The sequence below is a fragment of the Lynx canadensis genome, chromosome C2 (assembly GCF_007474595.2).
Source record: "Lynx canadensis isolate LIC74 chromosome C2, mLynCan4.pri.v2, whole genome shotgun sequence".
In the NCBI taxonomy this organism is placed as follows: domain Eukaryota; kingdom Metazoa; phylum Chordata; class Mammalia; order Carnivora; family Felidae; genus Lynx; species Lynx canadensis.
In genome coordinates this window covers 79106044-79133072 of record NC_044311.2, presented here as the reverse complement: position 1 = coordinate 79133072, position 27029 = coordinate 79106044, and the positions used below count along the sequence as shown (strand labels likewise).

The 27029-nt window shown below is 47.6% G+C and overlaps 1 long non-coding RNA gene across 1 annotated transcript; it reads right to left on the bottom strand.

The window, feature by feature from the left end:
• Positions 1-8609: 8609 nt before the first annotated feature.
• Positions 8610-20675, bottom strand: LOC115523249. Its single transcript, XR_003971678.1, has 3 exons — positions 20461-20675; positions 19611-19749; positions 8610-10689 (listed from the first exon to the last, which is right to left on the bottom strand). It is a non-coding gene; the product is annotated as an uncharacterized LOC115523249 (long non-coding RNA).
• Positions 20676-27029: the final 6354 nt, after the last annotated feature.

Below are 27029 nucleotides of genomic sequence, written 5' to 3'. Positions count from 1 at the left end.
TGTGGGGCTTCCGGGAGGAGGCGAAAGTCTGTGCAAGGACAGTGGGTGCTGTGCTGGGGTGGGAGCAGTGGGTCTCAGCGGACTCCCCTGCTTCCCTGCAGGGAAACATTGCTCTGGGTCTCTTGCGTAGTTGGTGAGTATTAGTTGAGAGGTAGAGGCTCTATATTTTCAGAGCCTCAGTTTCCTCATCTGTGAAGTGAAAGTTTGGACTAGATACATTCAGAGGCCCTCTCCAAGTCTGGTCCTGACTAAAAGCCTGCATATCACAGACCCTTCTTGGGGTTTGGTTTATGCAGAATATGTACCCAGTGTTGACACTGGAACTAACGATGCACTGATTGTCCTGTTTGCTCTTCTTGTGTGGACAGTGGGAGACTTCAAGTGGCACAAAGCTTCTAGACCCTTACCTGCCTTCCTTCTGTGTCCCAGAAGGGCAATATAGGCATTTGACAGAACTATTGTAGCAACCGGTTTTTGTTTCTTACCTTTTTCCCACATATATCAATTTATGTTCTCTTTCTTTCGTTCTTTCTTTATTTCTTCTTTTTCTCCTCCTCCCCCTCCTTCTCCTCCTTCTCCTTCTTCTCTTTTTAAATTTGTGGCGTGTCATACAGAAGATAGAGGCCCTAAGTTTCCCTGTATCTCTTCTGGACAGGGCACCAGGCAACACTCAATTTCATATTGAATGACGGAGGCTCTATGGCCCAAGAGTCTCCGGTGTGAAACCCAAACCTGAGTTCTTATTCTAATTTTATATCTGGAAATTGACAACCACCTTAAAAATCAAATATGAGCCCCAGTCCATGTTCACTACATATGAAAGGAGAGTTTTGAGGCCACATTTTATCATTACATATAAAAAGTGAAGGGCTCAACACTCATTGTATGCCTGGCACCTGTGGGGCAATTCTTCCCTGCAGCCGGGCTCAGCCCTCCGCTCAGGGAAACTCAGAGGGTAGAGGCGACTCCACCCTGGGCAAGGCATCTGTCCGGACGGGGGAGAAAAGCAGGCTCATCTGGTGGTGTAGTCCACTGCCAGGATTTACTGCTCCCAGAGAGCATGCCGGTGGCTTTCGGGTGATACGTACTTGGTATGTAATTAGGTCCCTTGTCCACTAACAAGACCTTGACTGTGGACAATTCATAATCTCATCTTCCAGTCCCGGAAGGATGGCATCCAAGGTACCGTAGGATCCTGGACGCCAAAGCTTCCATTTCCATCATCCTTGGGGCGACTTTGTAGCAAAGTCATTTTCTCCTCAGATGAAGTAGGTAGATCATTCATTTGTGTGTTTATTCTGGTGCCAGGGTTTGGTTTAGGATGGGAAATGTTTCTTGAAGAGCTTCCCGGGGAGGGGGGGAGGGTAGGAGAGCTAGCTCTGGCCCAGACGGCCTGGTTTGGAGTCGTGGGTTTTCCTCTCCCTAGTTGGGAAAGCATAGGCAGCTCACTTCACTTTTCTGTCCCCAGTCGTCTCGTCTATAAGATGGAAACAATGATAGCAACACTTACCTCGTTAGGTTGTTGTAGGGATTAAATGAGGGCTCGAAATAGTGCCAGGCACAAAGTAAGCAGGTGATACATGTCAACTCTCCCCGTTAATGAGAGACAGACTTGTCAGTCATTAAAGCACAGCAAAGTGTGTTGTATGCTTTAATAGAAGTGCCCAGCTGGGAAATGATTGATTCTGGGAGATTCACAGAAGAATCTTCATCAGTTAGGGCTCCATCAGAGAAGCAGAACCACTCCATGTGATACAGAATCAGGGATTTGTTATCGGGGCTCCATCCTGCCAACTGGGGAGACTGGTTAGGCGAATCCGTCAATGTGAGGCTGTTGCTTCCCAGTCGATGCTGGACTTGGGGTCAGCAGGGCAGGCAGTAGGGAAAGAGAAATGGTCACAGAGTGGGGAAGGCAAGGACAGACTGCGACCTGCAAAGACAGACCAGAGCTCGTTTCTGCCTCTCACTGCTTCCGGGTGATGATGCTGACGGGCGGCAAGACAGACACACCGGCTGTCCCCATGTTGCCCCAGAGGTTGGGCCAGGGCTCAGAGGAGCTCCAGGGGGAGGTCTGGTGAGACCTGGAGATGCCGAGGGCGCAGCCGCTGCCCCGTCACAACAGGTGAGCCGGCAGATCAAGGACGACACGTGTGAGAATGCAGGGAACAGTGCCTCGTACCAACCCACCGAATATTAAAGCATGGTAGTTCCGCTTCTGTATTCCAAATGCTGTGCAAACGTCATCTGTGGCCGATGCCGCTATCGAACTATGCAGGGAAAGGAGGTCTGGGAAACACAGTCCCAGCTTACCTAAGTTGGCCCAGAGCAAATCGACCACAGCTCCACGGAGAAAGGGATGGAATTGGGTCTGAAAGCGTTAGCGTCTGCAATGAAGGGAAAAGAGAAGGGTATTCCAGAACCAAGAAATGATGTGCAGGTCAGGAAAAGGTCCCGCGTGTAGGATGTTCAGAGTGGCCGCAGCATAAGGTGCTCTTCTTATGGGGCCACAGAATCAACCCAACATCACCATAAGCCATGGTAGCTGAGGAAGTGCAGATTTATCTATCCATTGGGCCATAATCCTTCTTTTAAACAAAGACCAACTTCTGTTGCTTCCAGGCTGACGTCTTTCCCACCACCAAGGCACTTAGCAGCAGTGAAAGGGGCATTAAGCCCGGAGCCAGGAGACTGTCAGTGCCCCAGCCCCCGGTACCCCACTCTCAATGGGGGGGCCTTGGGCAGTACTTTTTACCCTCTGGAAGTTCTTCTCTAAAAGCAGGGATTTGAACTGAAGTCATAACCAAATCTCTAGAGTCACATCAGACTTGAACATTTTCTAGCCATTAGCAGGAGACAAAAGGGGCACGGCAGTTTTCATCCCTGTGAAAGCCGAAACAGAAAACACCAGGGCCCTGTGTCACATCACTTGGCTTTGATCTCTGGATCCTGGAAGCAGCCACAGGACACTGCAGCCTCCCGTGGATATTCTTGAGGTCTAGACCTGGGCTGAGTTAGGTGTCCCGGGCCAAGTTAAGGCTCAATTGCCTTTGTCTTGGTAGCACTGCCCTTGCACTGTGTCAGAAACATCCGCGGCTATCAATAAATAGTGGGTGAATGAATTTGTGACATCCGGTCCTGGTGGCTCCATAGGTTTCGCACTGGCCTATGGGCCACTTTCGGGAGACACTGTATGGGCTCCCTCTCAGGGAAGGCTGAATCAGAAACAGGTTCCTCAAATCCACTCCATTCGCGCCCTGTATCCCTGGGAGGATCTGATTACAGGATTGAATAATGAGGGAGAGTGTCAGGACACTGCCTGTCTGAGGTAATGTGAATTCTAAGCAAAGAAACAGCCACCCAGTCTTTAATTCTGTGAGTGTATTAATAAATACTTCTGACCGGACCATTTCTAGTCATAGGTATCCGCTCTCTCCAAAATTTTTGAGGGACGTCAGACGAATGCCTCACAGTTTTGGCCTGTTCTCAAAGATGTTCAGAAGGTGGAGCCGAGGGAAGCTATGAGGTTGTTGAATATGTTGAATATGGTGAATATGTTCTTCGTGAAACGCGATAAAATCTTGGTGTAGTTAATTTCCCTCTCTAATGGAAAACCAATTTTGCTAACAAATAACATGGCTGGGTTTTATGTTCACAACTTGGGAATTTGGGAAAATGTGGACTTTGGAATCGTCAAATCTGGGTTCTACTTCTTAACAGGTGTATATCAGGCAAGTTATTTCTTGCCTGAGCCTCAGCACCTTCTTCTGTAAAAGGGGCATGATAATACTGATTGCTTAAAGATCTTAAATAAGGCGGCATGCATAAATTATGGTAAGTGTTCAATAAATATTATTTATTTTCCTTACCAGTCCTCACAAAATAAAATGATAAGTACATATTTCTGAGTTTTCCTTATGCTGTTTGTCTGCCATTAGTTTCTTTGTTGTGTTACATGCTTGCCCTTGAAATCAGATAAGCGATGACGGGCATGAAGGGCTTGAGAAAAAAACAAGTCATGGGAAAAAAAATACAACCGAACTTATTTTTTTTTTTTTTTTTTTTTTTTGCATACAAGTTGCAAAAAGATGCTATAATTCTGTTTCGGAGGCAGAACCCATGTATCCCTTACAGTTTGAGAATCCTGGGAATATGTCATTGTGACAGTCAGTTTCTGGCTTTCACAGGCATGAAATAGCTCCGAGCCTTGTTTTCTAGACCCATAGACCAGGAGAGATAAATGTTCTTAGAGGTCGTCCAGCAAAGCCCTTCCATGAATGGAGAAACTAAGACTCAGAAAGGGAAATGAGTTGCCCAAGATCTCTCACGTGGGTAGAGATAGTGTGAGGACTGGAATTTATGTCTTCTGATTCCTCATCCTGTAACAGCATGTTGCCTCAGAGCCTTTGCTGATTCACCTTGCAATCTTGGAAAATTCCCTTGTTTTCTGTGTACCAGTCTTTCCATGAAACAAAGATGGCAAGGATAACTCATGATCCATGCCTTATAGAGATGCATATAAATTAGTCGGACCCAGGCTGCAATGAGCGTTCAACTCCCTGGAGTTAGCACAATCCACCACTGGGTCACAAAAGACATGTGAGTGTTACAAAGGAAGTTGCTTTGTAGTTGTCGGACGGAGGGACGGGTGTAGTCCATTAATGTGCTGAGTGACCCCGGATAAGTCCCTTGCCTTCCCTCAGCTCCAGCATACTCATCAGGTCCGGAGTGTCACTTGTTGCCCTAACAGTGTGACATTCCATCAGTTATTTCAATGTAGGACCCAATCGGAGGCTGACTGACTCTACTTCCCAATGACAGGGACCCACACCAACTTAGAATCACTAGCTAGAAAATCAAAAGCGAAACAGCCAATGAGAATGAAACTAAAGTAGAGAAGGCACATGGATTTCCTTTTAAGCATTGTGTTTCTGGTCTATAATCACAACTGTGCAAGGATACACTAAGTTCTCTTAACCTTGAATAAGATTGCCAATCAATGTTTCAGAAGTATCCGAGGTTTCCTGACTCCCTTCTTTCTCGGGGTAATCATCTTTCCACGGACTCAATCTATGGACATATATCGCCTATTGACAAGCAGTGATGAAAAGTCAGGGGAAGTAGACCCAGGCCAGGAGGAGGACCAGGTTCTTGTCTTTATTTCATCTCACTCGCTGTCAGGATGAAATACAGCATGGCGGAGAGCTCTGAGCCTTGGCAAGAGCTGGGGGCCTGTCACTTGCTGGCTTTGCAAGCCTCGGCCTTGTCCCACTTTGAGCCTCCGTGTTCTCCTCTGGAAGAGAAAGGGGTTGGGTCAGATGCTCTTTAAAGCTCATTTTAGGGCTAACATTCTATTGCTTGGCTTACTTGAGTCTTCAGAGAAGAGTCCTGGAACCAAGCATCCTTAACCAGGCTTTGCCTCACAGCCCAGAGACGCCCATGTCATCTTCTTCCAAGGCTCCAGCACAGAGACTGTGTTTAGTCCATTCATAACTGAAATCAGTTTCTTTGCAATGAGTATTTGCGTTCCAATAATTTTTTAAAAGCTTACAATAAAAAAAGCCAAAGGCATTCCTTGAGAAGCTGCCATTAAAAATGCATTAATGGTGGGGGCACCTGGGTGGCTCAGTTGGCTAAACGTCTGACTTCAGCTCAGGTCATGATCTCACGGTTCATGAGTTCAAGCCCCGAGTTGGACTCTGTGCTGACCGCTCAGAGCCTGGAGCCTGTTTCAGATTCTGCGTCTCCCCCTCTCTCTGCCAACTGGTGCTCTCTTGCTCTCTCTCTCTCTCTTTCTCAAAATAAATAAACATTAAGAAATTTTTTTAATGCATTAATGGTAGGGTGAGAGTGGAGGGGGGTTGGAAGAAGAGGAGGGCTGGGCTTTCCCTTGAAATTCTGCTATGCACAAGAGGCCATAACTCTGATCCCCCGGAACTGCTGAATTCACAATACCTTGTGAATGACATTGCCTCTGGGTAACCTCAGTTGAATATGTTCCCGCAAGGAATCCTTCATGTGTGAAGACAGGCACAAGTTGATACATTCACATGGACTTCTTGTAAAAATAAGCCTAATGAGTTCACCCTGATTTTAGAAGGCTTGGGGATTCATCTATGGATGAAAGAGTTAACATTTCGCTGGCTTGAGCTTTGCAACAGGCAAGCCCCAGCGGAACCGTTTTGAGCAGCGGACATGCAAACAAAGATGGGCAAAGTTCTTCAGGCTCAGAAGCTTGTTTTGGAAAAGAACCGCAAAAGTTCGGATGGCTCTGCTGAATTTTATCTGATTAGTCAAGCTGAGGATGGGAGAACGCAGAGACACTTGTGGAGCCAACCGAATGTGAGGTGCGTTCTTGCTTTGCCGTCGCTTCCTTTGCTTTTAGGCTTATGTGTGTTTTGAGGAGCAATCTAGTCCACTCCCTTACACTTGAATGCATGGAGGTACTGGTTGGTAAGAGAGTGGTCCAGATGGCCAGGTGGCTGCTACATAGCAGGGAAATCCTGGAAGCAGAAATGCATCCAAAAGTGGAGATCAGTCGTTGCCCCAAGTACGGGCAGAGAATGAGGCAGGAAAACAGGGGCTGTGGGGAGGACAGGCCAGGCGACAGGACAGGACGTAGTCCTATGACCCCCATATCGAGATTAGAGGGCGGTACAGAAAGCCCTGAGTTTGAAATTAGGAGACTGGGGCTTGAATCTCTTTAGCAACTGTAGCCTTAGTTTTCTCACCTGTAAAATGGACATTTTGACCCAGAATTCCTATTCCCGGTGGTTGTGTTTACAAACGTTTATGGTTCTTTCTGTGCTTGGCACAAAATAGGCGCAAATAAATATTTACTATTTTTTTATTGTTTAAGGGCAATGCAAATCCTAGTTCCTTTGTGTGTTCCCAAAACTGGTTCTCCCTGTCTGCCACCCACAAACCCTAATTGTCACCATCAGGGCAGCAAGAAGCACACGCTCTCTGGGAAACAATATAAACTGCCTCACGTATTTTTTTCACACCAAACAGCATGATTTCAAAACGCTCAAAAAAAAAAAAAAAACCCAAAACACCCAGAGCCAAAGTAAATTCTCTCTCCGCACCTCCCCCCTGCTCCCCCCCCCACACACACACACACATGAACTTTTAAACCTTGGAAATCAGACAAGAGAAAGAGGGAAAAAAGAGAGAGGGAGAGAAAGCCCAGCCTCCCATTGCTTCACATTGTATATATATCGAGTTCACAAACACAAGGTGCACCGTCAGAAGGGCCTGGGGCAAAGTTTGTACTCTGCTTGAATTCTAACTTTTGTTTACCAAGGTAATAAACCGGTCCTCTGCTGCCCCAGGTGTAAAGCTATTATGAAAAGGCATATTTGTATTTCGCCCCACCTCAGATGTGCGGTATGTGGGGCATCCTGCGCCATAAGAGCAGCCTGGATTTATTTACGGAGAGAGGCGCCCAAGCACGGGAGGAGCGACGTCAGACTGGGCAAGGCCGCGTCCCAGCCAAGCCCCGGCCACCTAGCCTTCCTCCTGCTGGTCACCCACCCGCCCCTTCCTGCACCGGCGCTGGCACATAACCCAACCCGTAGGCGACCCTCCAGGGGCCTCTGCCATCTCTGGTTGGACGAGTTTTGTCTCTTCGGCATCTTGTCCTAGATTTTTCCGACCAAACCTTTCCTGACACATTTTGTAGAGCCCAGCCAGATCGGAGTGGATGAACACAGCAGCTGCAGAAACTTCTTCCCCCTCCTTCGCCCTGGCTGTCACACCCCGATGGGTTATCTGTGGCCTGGGATGGCTGGGAGGAAACTTTCACCCAAATTTTCGACCGAGCTAAATGGCCTGGAACCCGCTGTAAATCGTCTACTGAAATCTTGGCACAGGAAGGAGGAAAGAATGTATGGAAAAGGGCAGACTTAGAACGCCAAGGCCATTAGCCTGGGCAAGTGGGAGAGCTGCTGAGGGCCTGCTGGGGTGCCGTTGCCTCCAGGCACGTCTGGCCGACCACCCAGAAATTTGCAGGAAGACACAGAGCAGTGGCAGTGGCCCCCACTAAACGCAAGCTGTAGGGCACAGGCAATTCTCTTGGTCCTCGGTCCTTGGCTGGAACTGAGGGCCTCCCTTTTATCTTCCGGGAGCTAACTCCACTTTCTTTGGACCTTTGGGCTCCTATATATATCTCCTGAGCCCCTACTAAGTGCAGAGGATGCAGCCAGGGTCTAGCACCTAGAGTCAGGACTCCATAACTATTTTGGAACAGTGAATTAATTCCAGCCTCCTCTCTTGAAAAAGCAAGATCTTGAGTAAGATAATGAACCCCTGTGAGCTCAGAGTGATTCATCTTCTGGAAAACGGGAATCATAAGTGTAATTTTTTTTTTTTTTTTTTGGGAGCTGGTATAAGGACCAAGTGGAGAGCCCTTTGTAAATGCTCAAGAGCTACATGAACGTTGGTAGCTACAGCAATGTTGAACTCCTCCTATGAGTCAAACTTCTAGACTGCGCTGTGCCAGTCATGTCTGCCTCACGTTGCCTAGAAACTCAAAGCAACACATAGCCATCTTGAGCATCTACTAAGGTTTAGGCCCAATGGAAGTCTTCAAAGGTATGGAGATAACATAAGACTTCCTTGTCCTCAGGGAACTTGGTGGGGAAGGAGTGAGGATAAGAAAAAGACACTGCACCCCTGAACCCAAAGTTACCGAGTGTCTAAAATCCAGTCACTTAATAATAACTCTTGAGAACTATCGAGGGACAATTATGGACCAGGCATTGAGAATTCTTATCACTGGAAATTGTTTCAGCTCAGGCAGGTTAATGTAATGACTCAGCCCCAAACACATTTATTTCTTGTTCTCTAACAGCGGCTACAACCCACAAGCGCAAGGTCCCAAGGTGAGACTTTCTGGCATGTGGAGCACAGAGCAAGGGCCAGTGCGGTGGTGATGCTGTGAGTGAAGGGGGGAACTGTAGAGAGTGAGAGCAGAGAAGTTAGGGAAGGGCCAGCTTATGGAGGGTCTCAGGAGTCACGTAAAGAATTTGCATTTTAAACGATAATTATGCTTCGAGATTCGTGATGATCAATGCAGAAAGGAGGTGTCTTGGGCTTATTCATCTTCAAATACATTAATTCACGGTCTGCTCTTCCCCAGCTCCCCTCTGTACTACAGGAGGGCTGACCTCTGCATATCCCAAGGCCCTTCGCCAGCTAGCTTCTGGCTGGAAGCAGCCAACGGGAGGCCTGGACAGGAAATCAGAGGGCAGGAGAAAGGGAGAAAGCAAGGTATCTCTCTCTCTCCCTTTCTGCCTCAGGAGCATCTAAAGCAGGGCTCTGTCCCGTCCAGCTCCTGCTGGATAGGTGCACGGTGATCCAGTTTCCACCTGGCAACCTTGACCTCTGCACTCTGGCAATATGGCTTCTTCTCTATATCCCTCTAGCCCAGCCTAGTAGCAACCTCTGCTATTGCTAACAGCCGGACTGACTTTTTCACTTCTGCTATCACCTACATAGCCAGTGATCTGCGTTGGATTCTCTGTGTTTAGACTCTTACAGTGGCTTCAGTTTCCCTGCAGGACTCTGATGACGGATACACGGTACAAACCACATGCTGTGGGAATGTTCCCTTGGCATCTGGTACCAGGCCTGGCACATGGCAAGTCCACAGTGACTGTCTTGGTTTCCTATTGCTACGTAACAACACAAATATTACAGTTCTAGAGGTCGGAAGTCCGAATAGACCTCCCTGGGTTAACACCAAGGAAGCTCTAGGGAAGAATCCAGTTTCTTGTCGTTTCCAGATTTTTCTGCCTGTATTCCTTGGTTCATGGCCCCTTACTGCATCTTCATAGGTGGCAGTTGGAAAACCGAGTCTTTCTCCTGATGTCACTCTTCTGGGTCTGACACTTCTGCCTCCCTCCTCCCCATTTGGAGACCTTTGCAATAATATGGTGGCCACCATATTGTGGATAGTCTCTCTATTTTGGGGGACTACTGTGGAGAGTCTATTTTTTAAGGTCTGCTGATCAGCAAAATGTATTCCATCTGCGACTTTAGCCACCCCTCCCCACCCCCACCCCCCGCCCCTTGCCATGTAATATAGCATAGTCACAGGGTCTGGGTATTAGGGTGATGGTGTCTTTGGGGAGCGATTACTCTGCCTGCTGCAGCGATTAAGCAAAGTCAGAGCATGGGGAGGGAGGTTATGGAGGCTCGCTAAAGGGGACAGTAGCTGGGTGCCTTAGACCTCACGCAGTGAGAACTTAAGGCCCACGCACTGAATTAAACACAGAGACCGCAGGGCTCCGGGGAGAACATTTGGGTCCTCTGGTTCAGAGGGCATCTCCAGAGATGCTTGAAGCGTGGCTCGTTGTTGGAAACCCCTCAGTGTGCTCTTGCCTGTCACGCTTGGGATGCGATGCTGGGACGCAGCCATTGTTCGTCTCTCACCCAGGATGGCACGTAGGTTTCTTGTTTTCCCAGAGAAAGGTTCATTTCGGAGAGGGGAGTGGGTGAAGGCAAACTGTTGGCTGCAGCACGTGAGGCCCAGCAGTTCCAATTCGGGGACAACTGGAGTTGATGCAGGCGTTCCATCCAAATGTAATCAAACGCCTCCTGTTGCCAGACGACGTGTTATTCAGTGGGGGGTTGGCGGGGGGCGTGTTGTGAATCGGAGATGCCTTCTGTAACTTTCTCAGATGGGTTCTGGGAGGAGAGGAAGGAGAGCAGAGAGAAATTCACTTCACTGGTAAATAAACTTCCAAACTGTAGCCCGATTCCTGAAAAACTCTGGAAACTGCCTACGGGGAAGAAGATCCACAATGAGGTGGTGGGCGTGCTTGCTCAGAGTGGGAGGATTTGTGACAACGTAAGCCCATGGGGCAGCACACAGCACCAGATCTCAAGGAAAATCCGGGGAGCCACTGCCCCACTCCCCTGCGTGTGGGGTGGGGAGGTGAGCTTGCAGGGGACAAAGTTTGGGTAAGTATAGAACAGCTTCCTCTATTTTGAGCTAGATTTTGTGGAAATGACTTTCTTTCAACTGCTTCACTGGAACTAGAATTCCCCCACCCACTCTTCCCACACCTCGAAGCCCAGCACCCTCGGGCAGAACAAAGTGTGAGGGAAGTCCTTGCCAGGTCTGGTCTGGGGAGGAGGAGAGGCCTACCTTTCGGGACGCGGGCCTGGCGTTCAACCCAACACACACAGACTCTGATTTCAAGTTCTCCGTTTTTTAGGCCACTATGGGCTCCTGGCAACATCTCAGGAAATCTTTGGGACAGGGGCCTGTTGAAGGATTGTATCTCGGTTGAGTACCTCCAACCACATTTGTCAGCTAAGAATAGTCTTTGGGAAGAGTGGCACTATCTGCTTCCGGTTGTGTAACTGACATAGAGGCGGTAACATTTTATCATTTATCAGCACAGACACGCTACATTAGGGACATACTTCGTACTTACAGACAAGTTTTGGTTTCTGAAGACCTCGAAGGATTGAGGACTGACTATTAACCCACCCAAAACAACTGTTCAGAGGTAGGCAGAGGACTCCTCGGGAAGGATCTATGAGGGACCTGGGAGAAAACGGTGGGCAGAAGGCAGGAGTAGGAGAGAGCCTTTTCACTCCCGGCTCTTTGTGACTTTTGAGCTTTGTACTTTCTGCGTGTGTTATTTATTCAAAAAGAATAAATAAAACATACTGTGAGACACACAGGATCAGCCTGATCTCAGCTGTGTCAAATCAGACAGGTGCGAGAGAACTGTCATGAAATTTCATAGTACTGTGACTGTTTCTCTTCCCTGTACCTTTGGATCTTTTCTACATCTTCCTCAATGAACAGTAACAACAGGGTTTTTCAATGATTTCCACGTGCCACCGCTATGCCACATTAATCTACGGATGGGCTCAAGCTGATAAGATAGGCGCCGCCCATATGCCTTTTCCATTTTCCATTGCTTTCCAGTTGGCCAGCGAGTGGGCTACGTTTCTAGGTCTGATTCGTGGATCCCTTGTTGTTCACTCAGTCATAGCGAAACATCGTGAGCACATCACCCTTCGTGATGGCTGGCTTTCGGTTCAGGTAACCTCCCTGTTATCACTGTCATCTCTGCCGCCATTCAGCACCATCACCACTATCAGCCAGCTCTTCTCAGATCAGTGGAACAGGCATGCTTCAGCACTTGCAACCCTCGGCCATGTGCCATGGCGGGTGCGGAGGTGACACTGAGCTGTTTCCTCCCCCTAAGGTAGTCCGCCTGGGAAGAGAGAGTGTGTGTGGAGTTAGCTTTGATTGGAACCAGAACGTGGTGAGGGCTTTGAGAGGCCCCGCGGTGCATCCGACCGTGGGGCAGGAGAAGGAGGGAACGCGTTGCTGCAGGGGCGAAACGTGCCTTCGTTGTGTCCGTCTCTCTCTGGTCTTTACTGCAGTCTGCAGTGTGTCACGTCCTCGCCTCGGTCCTTTTTCTTGCCTAGTGTGGCCCAGTGAGGTCCACAGCGCGATAGAGTTATGAACAAAGTGCTATGCAGCTCGGAGGAAGCTGAGATGAACTCCGTTCTGGAGGCAGAATTTATAGAACAGCTAGCATTTGAGCAGACTCGAGGGACCGATGTCATTTAGGTAGCAGAGACACAAGGAGGAGCGACTTAATAGAAAGAGTAGGGCAAAGGGGTGTGGGGATGCTGTGTGGGGGTGCACTTGTCCGAACCTTAGATTCCACATCTGCAATGGGAGATTGCAGCACGTCATGTAGCACGTCGAATGTACCGCTAGCATTTGCCCAGCCCCCACTGGGTGCCCCCAGCCATGCAGCTAGCGGAGAGCAGAGGAGGAACACACACTCGGGGCTCAACAGGGAATGCCCTTAGCCGCTATTCTGCACCACCCTCAAAGGATGAAGAAGTGGTCCGTAAACCAAAGCGTTCACAAGCGGAGTTGTATCATCCCTTCCAACTTGGACCCTAGAGGTCTCTGATCCGAAATTCGAGATCGTTTCTGAGCCAATTAGGCATCCTGGACAGCCATCGGCCTGTTGACCTGGCACTCTGGCTGCTTTGGGAGGATGCTGCTCTAGGCGTGAGCTTTCCCACAGCTGGAGAGGACCGTCAAACCCTGGACCAGGCGTGATTTGGCTTTGGCGAGACGCATTGGGAGGGCTGTCCGCTCTTGGCCTGATTGTGACCGGAGCTCCCGCTCTGAGGAGCCAGCTACCGCTCAGAGGGCCCTCTTGGTCCTGAAGTTCTTAGTTGCTGAAGACACAAGTCACCTGGGCATCTTCCACGTTGGTAGCCTGGTTGAAGAAAGAACAAGCGTGGGCCCAGTTACTTCTGGGTATGTGAATGGCCAGATGGCACATTCTCACCGGGGCCTGATAGCATGCTATCTTTTTTGAGAAGGTCTTTCATTTTTGCCAGACAAATGCTAACTCATGGCCTGGTAAAAATCACGCCTGGAAGCTGGTACTATGGCCGTATTCCTTGAGAATTGCTCTCCATTATTTGTTTTCACTACTGCTGTGGTGGTGCCTGCAAGGTTACCGTTACTGCTTTGGACAGAAAAGTTATCCAGGAAGAAAGTGATTTTTCGGTGCTTCCTCAGTTAAAAAAACATCTTTAGAACGACATACATACTTGTGCTTTTAGCCCACAGAGCTTTCACGTGCATTACGTTTAGTCCTCTGAACCCCCTTTTCCATGGTGTGGAGAGGTGGGGAGGTTAGTGGAAGATTCATAGAGGAGAGGTATCATTTCCTTGGAACCCATTAGGACACTGAGGCTCAGAGAAGTTAAGCAGTTTGTTGGAAGTCACACAGGCAGTCAGTGATAATGCAGAAACACAGATGCCAAGTTCCTGCTTCCAGACTACACGTGCTTTTGACTTTCCTTAGGTCCCAGGGACACCCCATCCCTAGGTTCTTAGGAGCGAAGGGGCTCCTGGGTGGCTCAATCAGTTGAGCATCCACCTTGCGCTCAGGTCATGATCTCAGGGCTCGTGAGTTTGAGACCCGCATCGGGCTCTGTGCTGACAGCTCAGAGCCTGGAGCCTGCACTCTGTTTCTCTCTCTTTCTCTCTCTCAAAATTATAAATAAACACTAATTTTTTTTTTTTTTTTAAGAAGTGGAGGGAGGCTCTGTGTCTGCTCTCCACACCCTCCCACTCCATCCCCAGCTACATTATTCTAAGGACTCCATCAGTTTGAGTTGGGAATGCAACTCAGGGGCTACGGCTCCCAACAGAGGATTATTTTGCCTGCAAGGAACGGTTGGCAGTGTCTGTAGACGTTTTGGGGTTGCCACTGCTGGGGAGAGGGAAGTGCATGCTACTGGCATCAGTGAGTAGAGATCAGAGACAATGCAAACCATCCTACAATGCACAGGACAGCCTCTATAGCAAAGAAGTATTAAGCCCCAAATGTTAACTGTGCCAAGGTCGGTAAGCCTTGGGTTAGAGTAAAGGCAAAAACCCTCAATTCCCAGATTCCCGAGTACATGGAGAACTTTCCAGAAATGTCTCCTTTTTAAAATTTTTTTTAATGTTTATTTATTTTAGAGACAGAGAGAGACAGGGCATGGATGGGGGAGGGGCAGAGAGAGACGGAGACACAGAATCCGAAGCGGGCTCCAGGCTCCGAGCTGTCAGCACAGGGCCCCACGCGGGGCTCGAACTCACGGACTGTGAGATCATGACCTGAGCCGAAGTCGGATGCTTAACCGACTGAGCCACCCAGGCGCCCCGAGAAATGTCTCCTTTTAAAAAACAACTCCAGGTGTTTGCATGTTTTTTCCTCCTACAATAATGAAGATCTGCCAAATATGTCAGAACTGAAAGAGGAAACTGAGGCCCAGACGGCCCAGGATCACCCAGCTACTATGTGGTGGAGAAGAAACAGGCTGGTCCGGCCCCAAGTCGAATGCATTTTCTACTTGATCATGCTAAATTCCCCACTCAGTTGCTCCGCTTTAAGCCATTTTCTGACTCACTGATTCAACAAATGTTGTGATCTGAATGTGCTCACAGACACAGACCTGCCCACAGCTTATTCTAATAGAAAACAGTACAATGTGGGAAGAACTTCATAGACTCTGCCTCAGTTCCCTTTGTGTCTTCAGACCCAGGCCCCTTGCACAGCTGTTGGGTGGAGGGGCTTTTCCTCTCTCCTTAGGAGACAGAAGGTCAAAGCTGGAAATGAAACTGACATGCCACCCCAGGCGTCAGGTTTCCCTGCAGGAGGCACATTACTGAAAATACCTAAGTTTCTTGGAACTGAAACATTTTTTTCATATTTGATTTTTCATAGCTCGTTCTGTTGCTTTAATGTTTGTTTTTTACTCAGTCAGTCAGTGAAACTGGGTTGGTCAGTGAAATTTCTAGTGCCTGGAGGTTTCACTTTCAGGGTCTGAAAGCTTGGGTTTAGACTTCTCAAGCCTTCACAAAGGCCGTTAAGGTTTGCGGCACTCTAGCCAAGAGTGAGTGTAAAATGATATGAACACAGAAAACGCTTGGATAGTATTTATTGATACAAAATATTTGGTTAATTGATACAAAATATTTAACTGATACAAAATATGTATTCAACGCGTGTTCTGTATGAGACTCTGCCAAGGGCAGTAGAAGTATAGCCCCAAGCACGACGACCGGGACATTTCCTTCCCTCAGTTGCCTATAGTCTGGTGGGGGAAGTGAGTCCATATATAGCTCACATCTTTTCCCCTCAAACACCCTTTATTCACTTTTATCAGGGAGTTAACGCAAATCTTATTCTCTTACTAGAATGCTCTTACTTTTTTTTTTTCTTTGTCAACCTTCTATTCAGTCTTCAAGGGCAGTATCAGATGCCAACTCATTAAAAAAAAAAAAAAAAAAAGAGAGAGAACGCTAAGAAATCTCCCTAGGGAATCAGGATATGCTCGTTAAGTATACCTTCCACTTCTCCTTTAAATGGCTGTAAAACCCGTCGGCACTTATTGTGCCCCCTTATAGAGAGGCAGTGTAGGCTGGTTGTTGTGAGGTGCCTGTGTCCAAATCTAAATTGTATTACGTACCTGCTGATGCCTTGGGCAGGTTACTCAGCATCTCTCTGAGCCCAGTTTCCCGGTCTGTTGTAAGGATGAAATGTCATAGAGCCTGTGCGGTACCCGGCATGTGACGACTGCTCAGTACAGAGTGAGCCTCAGTACAGTACGGTACAGGCTGTGTGATCTGTGCTACAAAGGATCCCAACACCCATGGGACGTGGGCACCTCTTCCCAGGAGCTCATAACGTAGGAAGTACCCAGGAAGGTTCACAAAAATCTCTGCAGAAGATGGGCCACCCATGCATTAGAGCATTTGCTGTAAGGAATATTTGAAAGGTAAAAATTAATTCTGAATGAGTAGGCCTGATTCTCTGCAGGTTCTTGGAAAAAACAGAATTTCAACTAGGCCTTAAGCAGAGGATAGGTGAATCCCTGGAGGCAGGGAAGCAAGGGAGAGAAAGGGTATTGGGTATTCTCAGAAGAGGGACTGGCTTACCCAAAGGCAGTGAATGTGAAAGTACTGGGTGCGGTCAAGCTACCGTGTGTCGTTAACAGAGAATATTCCAGAGATCGGGTAGGAGGAGGGGATTTGGGATTGGGATGGGACCCAATATGGGCTGATTAGCAGAGTCAATTAGAAAGATAGATCCAGACTCTATAGGGCTTTAAATACCCAAAATCAAGGTTTAGACTTCCCCCTGAAGGCAAAAGAGAGCCACCCAAGGTTTGTGACTTAGAAGGACCGCTTGAGTTGACTAGATCCCTGCCATCAGGAGCTCAGTCTGGTTAAGAAGAGAGAGTAGAGAATGAATGATAAAAGGATTTGATGACTGGGATGCTAGAAGCAAAAAAAAAAGCGCTGTGTGATGCATGGAAGAGGGAACAACTGGGAAGGAAGCCCTTACCAGAAGAAGCAAAGAAATCTAACCCTCTGAGCACTCCTCCACCATGGCAGCCGGGCATCATATTGTCCTCAACCTTTGATTTTGTCTGCTTTCCTTTCCTGATTGTGAGCTCCTTAAGGGTTCAGATACAGTGTCTACATTCAACAAACTTTCAAAAGATGTTGATTAAAATGAAAGATTGGAGATAACTATAAGCACAGAATGTAGAGTGGATTGGGAAGGAAGAGTCTGAAGGCTGGGAAATCACTTAGGAAGTCTTGGAGAAGCTCAAGTGAGAGCTGGGGAGGCTGGAAGAGGATCAGCGGAGCGGGCATGGAAAGAATGGGATGGTCCAGAGAGACACAGAGAAAGAATAAACACTTGGGACTGGTTGGAGGTGAAGTGGATGAGAGAGTAAGAGGGTCAGAATTTATACAAGATATTGACTCCGGGTGCTTGGAAGGGGGATGATGCCATCAGTCTACCAACCCAAAGCAGAAGACTTGAATTGCATAGCCATAGCACAAGTAGGAATCAGGTATTTATGGAAAGGATGGATGGATGGATGGATGGATGGATGGATGGATGGATAGATGGATGTATGGATGGGCCTTCAACACTAATTAGGGAATTATGGACTCCTTTATTACTGGAGCTAAAGGGGAGCTTACATATCATTCTATATATGAGTGAAATGAGGTAAGATGGGGGAAGTGACTGCTTTTGATCACATAGCTACTAGGTGATAAATTTAGGGCATGGAATTAAATCTCTGGATGCCTAGGCTAGTGTTCTTTCCAGTATGTTATATGGTTATTTTCTTCAATTCTTAAAAAGAATTTCAGAGGAAATGGTATGCATGAATATCATATACCACTTGTAATTTTTTTTTTTAAACTAAAAGCTACATTGGAATTTCATTTCCGTTTCGCTGATTAAAATAGGAATTCTGAAAGTCATACATATTGATTGAAGAGTCCTCAGCTTTGGGGCCAAATCCTCCCAGTGGCTGTTACCTTCTATAATCCCATTTCCCCAGACATTGGTCTCTGGCCCATCCCAGATGCACAACTTGTAGCTTAAGAATGGGGAACATGCCTCGGTGAGTGTCTGCAGCAGAGGGGCCATTTGGAGGGAAGGCTTGAGAATACCGTTATCTCTTTGCAAAGGTGAAATGGACTTTTAGATAAATAGCCACATGGTGATTTAATCAACCAACATGAAGCATTGGCTCTAAAGCAAAGGGACTGGCTTCCTCAAACCACGCCCAAAACCAGTTCCGTTACTTTTCCCCACTTTGTATGTATTGAGTGCCTCATGCGTGCCTCCTTAGCCCACTAGCTGTCATGGTGGAAGAGATGATCGAAGAAGTTTAAGATATGATTCCTCCTTAAAGGGGCCGCATCCTAATTGAGGAGAGGAGACTCACATGGGAAAAAAAAAATCACATGGTAATTTATGGTGTAACAATAAGTGCCTCTTTCTTGGTAACTTGCAGGCATTAAGCAACTAATAGAGAGAGTCTCAAACTCAGAAGTTTATCCCTTCAAATTCCCTTTAGGTATTTAAGTGTGACCACCGCATCCCGGCCCATAGGTGGTCACCATCTGATGTCAGAGAACGTACCTCTTGTCCTCCAGGGACAGTGTTATGGTGGACAATGAATCAGCTAATCACATTTCGTGTGAAGAGGTAGGCACAGTGCTGGGGACACAGAAAGAAGGGGCATTTCACCCAGTCTGGGCAGAGCCACCTGGAGCCTCCTTGCCTCTGTTCTCTCTCCTCTCCGGTTCTCTTCCACACCGAACCTGCTGTTAAAGCTTCTGATAAATCGCCATCGTGGCAGTATGCTTCAATGATAGCAACAACCGGCATTTAGTGAGCACCTACACTGTGCTGGGCACTGTTCCTTAATATTTCACACACATTTCCTTGCATGGTGACTTCAGAGCCGAAATCTCGGCGCCAGCATTGCCGATACCTATGCGTGTATTATTAGACAGCTGCCAGTTCTCCCTGTGGCATCTCTTCACCCACCAAGCGACGAGGCAGTTCCAGGGCAAGAGAGCGAGTGCGGAAGAGGCACTCCATTCCGCGGTTTGTTGGAGTGTCAACTTAGTACAACCTTTTTTTTAAGAGGAATGAGGTAATTCCTAGTAAGATATAAAATGTGCGGGCTCTGACTTAGCAACCTGACCTCTAGGAGTCCATCCTATGGACATAATGGCAAGAGTACAGAAGGGTTCACGTGCAAGGATGTTTGCAGAGGCATCACTTGTAAAGGCAAAAAGGTTGCATCATCCTAAATGTCTATGAACACGAAAAATAGTTGAAAACTTGTGGTATATCTAGTCTGCGGACGAGACCGCGTATGAGGTATGAAGTTGGAAACTTTTTCACAATATATTTTTAAATACAAAACAGATCAATATGTAAAGCATAATTTCTCTTCTATAAATACGTGTGTGAGTATATGTATATATATACACACACGTACATATATATGTAGAAGGAGATATATTTGATTTAACTGAGGAAAATATCTTGACTGATAAATGTTAACAGACGAAATGAGGAAACTTTCACTTCGTTATGTAATTTAAAAAAAAAAAAAAAAACTCCATGAGAGAAATTTTAACTTTTTGGTGCCTTTAGAACTTTTCAAGTTTAAACGAACACCTGCCTACCGAGGAAGCAGGATAGAAGGCTCTAATGTTCTCTGATACATACCAGTGCCTGGAGGAGGCCCAGCAGGGCCAGTGGACTATGCCAGGGGCCATCTGGAGGGGTGGATGAGGACTTGAGATAGGAGGGAAGGCTCTGAAGAAGACAGAAGACCGGCCACCACACGAGGTAAAGCAGTCAGTATCTTAAGAGGAGAGGAACAGCGTACGTAGGTCAAAAAGACTTGAGTTGCTGTCACATCCTCTTCCTCTACTTCATACACATACACATACAAAGCTAAAAATAAAAATACAGTGAGGGGCTCCCGGCTGGCTCAGCCGGTTGAGCGTCCGACTTCGGCTCAGGTCATGATCTCACAGCTCGTGAGTTCGAGCCCCGCGAGGGGCTCTGTACTGACAGCTCGGGGCCTGGAGCCCGCTTTGGATTCTGGGTGTCCCTCTCTCTCTCTGCCCCTAACCCACTGGCATCCTGTCTCTGTCTCAAAAATAAATAAACATTAAAAAGAAATACAATGAGAAAAAGATTTGTATCACCTCCAAGCTCCCTCCTGACTAACTGTCTCTGTGCCTTTATGTTTGTCTGTCCTTATCTGGGCCCACTTGGATCCCAGCCTTATTTCCTCCAGGCCTGCGTATCAGCTCCCATTGATCTTCCCGATGAGCCTGAAGCACAGATATACCACCTTTCCACTCTTACCTGTGCTTCTCACGACCTAAGATCCCTCCACTTTCTCTGCCTGCCCGACAATCCTACCCAACCTTTGACGCTGTGCTCAAATGTGCCCTTCCTGGAAAACTTGCTTGTCCTTAAAATGGAATCAGTCGCGTCCCCCCTCCCCCCCCACAGCTAAGATCTGTGGGAACATTCTGCTCCAGAAGCCTCTTGTTCCACTCACAAATATGCTCCAGGATCACTCCATCCGTTGGATGTACCGGGCCCTGCTGGCCCCCAGAGGGGCCTCAAAGTCAGTTCAGATTCCCAGTGGCCGGTTTCCCCAGGCCAAGGGGCATGGTCGACCTGGGTGCGGGGCTGGGCCTGGCAGATTGGGGATAGCTGGGCCGGTGGAGGTGACATCGGCACGGGGAGAGGGTTTTTCTGAGTTCAAGGCTGATTCTTCCCTGCAGCTGACGGCCCTTTAATGGCTAGTGGTCACGTGAGAGCCCTTGGTCTGGCCTGGCTGGGCACTGAGAACTGAGAGTGCCAGGCTTGGCACAGGAGAGCCCCACCCAGGTTAATTGATCTGTCCTGTCCTCCCACAGGCCTTGGGCAAGAGTCAGCACATTTTCCTCTGTGTACAGATCGTCCCTGTGCCAGGCTCACAAAAGAAAGTCTCCTGAGCTGAGCAGGTCGGGCCTGCATTCAGCTGCCCATAACTTGTGTGTGTACCCACACTCCCTCACTGCTTCCCCGCTTCTCTTTCCTTCCCCCAATTTGTCTCTCATTTCCAATTTAGTTCTGATTTTCTCTCTGGATGTCTGTGCCTGTTTTCCTCTTTTTCTCCTTTCCTGCCTCTCTCCCTCCTTCTTTCCTTCCTTCCTTCTTTCCTTCCCTCCTTCCTTCCTCCTTTCCTTCCTTCCCTCCTCTCTCCTTCCTTTCCCTTCCTTCCTTCCTTCCTTCCTTCCTTCCTTCCCTCCCTCCTTCCTTCCTCCCTTCCTTCCTTCCTCCTTTCTTCCCTCCTTCCATTCCCTCCTTGATTTGTTCTCTTTTTTATATCTCTGTCTCTCATTCCCCCACCTTCAGACCAGGCTCTTTCTCTCTCCCCTGTCCAAAAGGACTTCCTCTCGCTCCCTATCCCCATGCCAATTCTTCTTTCAACAACTTTTGAGAAGCCTCCCCTTTGCTCTCCTGCCTGCACTGTTGGACAGAAGTCAAATAACTCTTTGTATTATCTCCCCCTCCTTCTCCTCGTCCAAGCTCTAAGCAAAGAGGCCATACAGTCTCCCACTCTATCCAAAATTGTTTCAGGTACCACGCCTGCACTGAACCCTTGCCAGCATCCCGTTCCAAAGGCCAGGTTGACCAATGTTGATGCACAGAAAACACTCAGGCTCCTGGCCAAAGCCAGTGGGGGGTTGGTTCTGGTATTCCCTCATGCTGAGACTGGCAAACCCAAGTTTAGGAGTCGACTTCTTGCTTTTTCACCCCATCCCATAAGCCTGGGCAAGATCCCTCTTATATACTCTGATCACACATGAGTGGTCATGGCTGAGCACTGAGTTTACAACCATAGAGACATAAGGGGGGATCCAATGCATCCAAGACAGATCTTCCCATTCTCTGACCTTTCCTTGTTCCCCGTTAAGGAGAAAACGGAGGCCACCACTAAGCCTATCATCACTCGAGGGGGCTTCTAGGACACAATCTGGATACAGAAGAAGTGCCTGTTTATTCAATAAACAACTGAGCAGAATTTCTGGGCTTGGATATCGGGATACTAAAGATGTTCCCAGTTGTCAAATAGCTATAGCTTAACAGAGGAGATGGGCCTGTACACAGGGAACTTAGACAAGCTTGAGGTAATTGCTAAGGAAAGTATGGATGAGGTGTTGGAATATAGACTGACTGGCAGATGGGAAGATACACAAGAAGGAGATATTTAAGCTCTTACATTTTGAAAAAAAAAAAAAAAAAGTAGGTGCAAGCTGGTCAGTGGGGACTAGTATTAATCACAAGGGGAGAAAATAACTTGGGAAAAGAAAGTATGAAAAAATGAGTGAAGCCCTAACAAAAACGAATGGTCAAAGATTTAGTCCACTCCCTGCCTTCCCTCCACTACAAAACTCTACTGATATTTGTATCTGAAGTGGATGTAAATTCGTCAACCCCTCAACCCCGATTCCAGGTCAGGCGTCCCAAAGCTAGAGGAAGAAAGGCAAGTCAGAAAGAGGATGCAGACCCAAGAGGTTGAATCGCGGTTGTCTTTACCACGCCACTCTGCACAAATGCTTTCTCCTTTAGCCCTTAATTATTCCAAGGTCCCACCAACTTCAAGTGTGATGGTCATTTCTCAGATGGATAGCAGTTGGGTAGGTTCTGCTGTGTCTGCCAAGCGGAGCGTCTGTGTTCTCCATGGTAGTCCGGTGTTCCTAAAGCCACAGTCTTTGGGGGAAGAAAGAATGGGGGGAGTTTCCACCCATTTTGTAAATGAGCAGCAGAAAAATACCTGCGTCCCATCCGCCATCCCCCACTCTTCCATTCACCACATCTTTCCAAGTAAGCGGATAGAAAGAGGAAGACGGAAGATGCGGGTTATGTCTTTAAGAGGGAGAACCGTGAGCCAGCTGCCAGTGTGCTTTACTTCACCAAACCTCCCTCCATCTCTGCCTCAGTGACTCGAGGGCTCCACGGCCAGCTTGCCTCCCCATACTCACAACGGGTATTGGCAGTGAGGCACCATCCTTGACCGAGGCCTACCGTGTTCTAGAGTGCATGTCAAGGGCCACTCCTGAATATGCCCTGGACAGTCCCTGGGAACTGCTACCTTTCCAGGATGGGACATTGAGGCTTTCTCCAACAGGTGGCTGTCCCACTAGCAAAGGTTAACTCTGCTTTGTGCAAGTGGGCTTCTGGGGGCAGATCTGCTGACAGTCTTGAGGCACAGCAAATCCCCTTCTCGTCCATGCAGAGGAGGCAGTGAGGTACGATGAAGAGGTAGGGCTGGGGAGGTGAAGCCGTACCTGTTTGTTTGTAAGCAGACACACAGCTCTCAGCTCCCACCAGGAAAACACGCACAAAGTCGCGGTTCTCGCTCCTCACCCCCCAAGAAAGAGCACTGATCCTCTAGCCGTGGAAGTAACCTGACAGAGATCAGGAAAGGTGAGTGGAAATCATGCTTGCGGACATCTATATAAACACTAATTTTCCAGTAGGCACTGTGAACTCTCCTTTTCTATTTTTAAATGCTAATTGCTTCTGATTTTGTTTACGTGGGCGGAGCTAATAAGAACATTGGCTTCTTAACCATTGATCTTAATGTATCTGTTTTTGGACACTTGTGATTTATTTTTGCACCCATGCTCCAAATTGGTGCTAATTACTTTAAAGGATCAGGGTTTCTATTCCAAGAGGGATGACGACAGAATGTCAATTTGCAGCCTCTGAGCAGAATGTCCCAATTATCAATGCATTCCAGACCAGAATGGACTTGGCATCTTCTTGAAGGGGTTGGCTGCACTTTTATCAGCCAGTGCCTGGACATAGCTTCATTAAAACTTGCTTTCTAGTAACTTGTGGGTATGCCTATACTTTCCTCTGTCTTGAAGGCCCTTTAGTGCCATATGAGTATCCAGATACTTGCCTTCCCATGTCCAGGTTGCATATTTCTCCCTCAGAGCCTTCTTTGATCTCTGGCTGAAAATAAATGTCACCTCCTATGCAAGTTCCAGAGCTTTGCTGATCCCTTTCTCAAAAAACTTAACACTTTGACATTGAACCAACGTTATTTAGTCCCCTTCTTATATCCTCTCTGCAATATAAGCCTCTTAGTGTTATCTGAGTTATCTTTGTCCCCACTGCACGCAGAAGCTTCTGCTAGGCGCAATAGATGCTCTGTGCATAGATGTAATTAAATTTTTCCTAATATTTTACCTTCTTCAGAAAAGTTTTGTTTTAAGTTTATTTATTTATTGAGAGAGAGAGAGGCGGGGAGGAGGGGGAGGAGAGGGGCAGAGAGAGAGGGAAAGAGAAAATCCCAAGCAGGCCCCATGCTGTCAGCACAGAGCCTGACACGGGGCCCGATCCCACATGCGATCGTGACCTCAACCAAAATCAAGTGTCAGACGCTCAACTGACTTAGTCACCCAGGTGCCCCTCCAGCAAAGTTTTAAAGTAGGTTTAGATCAATATGTGTAAAACAGAGGGATGAATACATCTGCACACACACAAACAAAATGACTAAAGTCTATAAGGAATTATATGAAGCATATCCGGATATTCCAATACTTAGCTATCGTATCTAGAAAAAACAAACAAACAAACAAACCAGGGTGCTGTGGCCAATAGTAGGGGGGTAGTGACAAAGGACTCAAAACTTGACCACTACCATCAAAGGAACTGAAACTTCTGACATGATATTTGCACAACACAAGGGTTGAGCTGAGCACAATAGACGAAAGCCATCTCACTGAGGGTTCACTGACTACATAGAGTGAATGTGGAGCACAATGTGACCAAGGAGATACGGCCACATGAGAAAGAGTAAACAGGTCTGTCCTAATTTGTTCATTTACCGCCATTCACTTATTCACCCAACACGCTTTTGTAGGGAAGCCTCTATGTCAAGCCCCATACCGGCACTGTGAATCCAAAGGGGAATAAGAACATCCTAGCTGAGGGTAGCCTGGGTGGCTCAGTCAGTTAAGCCTCTGACTTCAGCTCAGGTCACGATCACACAGTTCACGGGTTTGAGCCCCGCATGGGGTTCCATGCTGACAGCCCAGAGTCCGGACTCTGCCTCAGATTCCATGTCTCCCTCTCTCTCTCTCTGTGCCCCTCCCCTGCTCACGCTCTGGTCTCTCCCTCTCAAAAATAAAATAAACATAAAAAAAAAAAATTTTTTTTAAGACAGCATCCTAGTTTAGCTCTTTAGATGAGCGCTCAATTAACTATACCCAATGGTCAGAGCTGGTTCACTATCCGCTTTTGTAAATAAAATCATGGAGCACAGTCGTGCCCATTCATTTACGTATTATCTATGGCTGCTTTCCCTCTACAACTGCAGGGTTGACTAGCTCTGACAGATACTGGATTCCCTGCAAAGCCTAATATAGTTGTTATCTGTCATCTCTCCCTCTACAGAAAAGTTTGTTGATCTAGTTTATACCCTGGTTTAAAAGGCATTAAAATACCCTGGAGAGAGTGGCATGTGGGGTGAGGACAGGGTTCTACAGGAGACCTACACAGTCTTGGAAAATCAAGGAAAGCCTCTTGGACTAGGATTATAGGGGCAGAAGCCACATGTGCCTTGTTTACTGCTATATTACAAGTGCCTGTATGGTGCCTGGCAAACAGTTCGTTGCTCAGCAAGTATTTACTGAAGGCCTGAAAGAATAAAAGTCACTTGGTCTAAGCTGTGAGTAAATGGGTGATTGCAGTAATCCGGGACACGTGTGGAGGAATGGGTAGGGAAGGCAGCAGCATGTGCAATGGCCTTGAGGCAAGAGAGAGCCAGGTGCCATGGAGAGCAGTTGCTGTTCAGCTTGCGGGGGTGAGGGGGCTGGGTCTTGGGAATAAGAAAAAGAAAAGTCTGGAAGGTAAGAAGGGGTCAGACCAGGCATATTTAAGCCTCATTATGGAGTTGGGAGTTTATCCTGGAGGTCCTGGAGAGCCACTGATAAGTCTGAGACAAGGCAGGTACAAGTTCCAAGTGTTGCTTCAGAAAGACCACTTTGGAGGGCAGGCCCCGGGCATAGCTGGTTAAGTAAGAGTTGTGGCAGAAACCCAGGGGCCTACACTAAGGGAGCGACTCTCATGATAGCAATCAGTGGAGTTAGGCTGATAACACTTGGTGGTTGACAATGGGGGGGGGATGAGGGGTCAGAGAGAGGGAGGAGTTAAGGATGATGACAAGATTTCTGTCTTGAGAAGCTGGGTGGAAGGCAGGGCCCTTCACTGAGATGGGGAACACACGAGGAAGAAAGTTAGAGAGGAGGGAAAATCTTGGCTCCATTTGGGGCCAGCTGGGTTTGAGGGGCCTACAAGATATCCAGAAGGAAGTTAAAGACGTGGGTTTGAAGCTCAGGTCAGTAATCCCATCTGATCCCATCTAAAATTGGGAGTCATCTTGGGGCGCTTGGGTGGCTCAGTCAGTTAAGCGGCCGACTTCGGCTCAGGTCATGATCTCGCGGTCCGTGAGTTTGAGCCCCACGTCGGGCTCTGTGCTGACAGCTCAGAGCCTGGAGCCTGTTTCAGATTCGGTGTCTCCCTCTCTCTCTGACCCTCCCCCGTTCATGCTCTATCTCTCCCTGTCTCAAAAATAAATAAACGTTAAAAAAAATTTTTTTTTAAATAAAAAAAAATAAAATAAAATTGGGAGTTATCAGAATCTAGACGGTAACTAAAGCCATGAGAGCAGATAACATTTGCCTTGGAGAGTATGTGGAGGGAGGAACGCATGGGGTCAAAGAGAAAAACTTTGAAAACCTGAGGAATGCCAACCTTAATAGAGGAACAGACCTACAAAGGGACTGAGAACGAGCACTTAGGATGACAGGAAGAAAACCAGTATAGTTTGCTGTCACACAACCAAGGGACATGATCTAGTGAGGACAAGAGTTTCAAATAATTAAGAAATGTCTACTGCAATAAAGATGGGAGCTTTAGACAGACCGGGACAGCTTTGCTATTGCCTTTCATGACATGATGGCAGCTCAGGTACAAGGGGGGCGGGGGGGGGGGGTGGCAGAAACAAGGTGTGGTCGGCAATCCACCAATGGGTGGTGAAGAAGACAAGCCAGTGTAGACTGG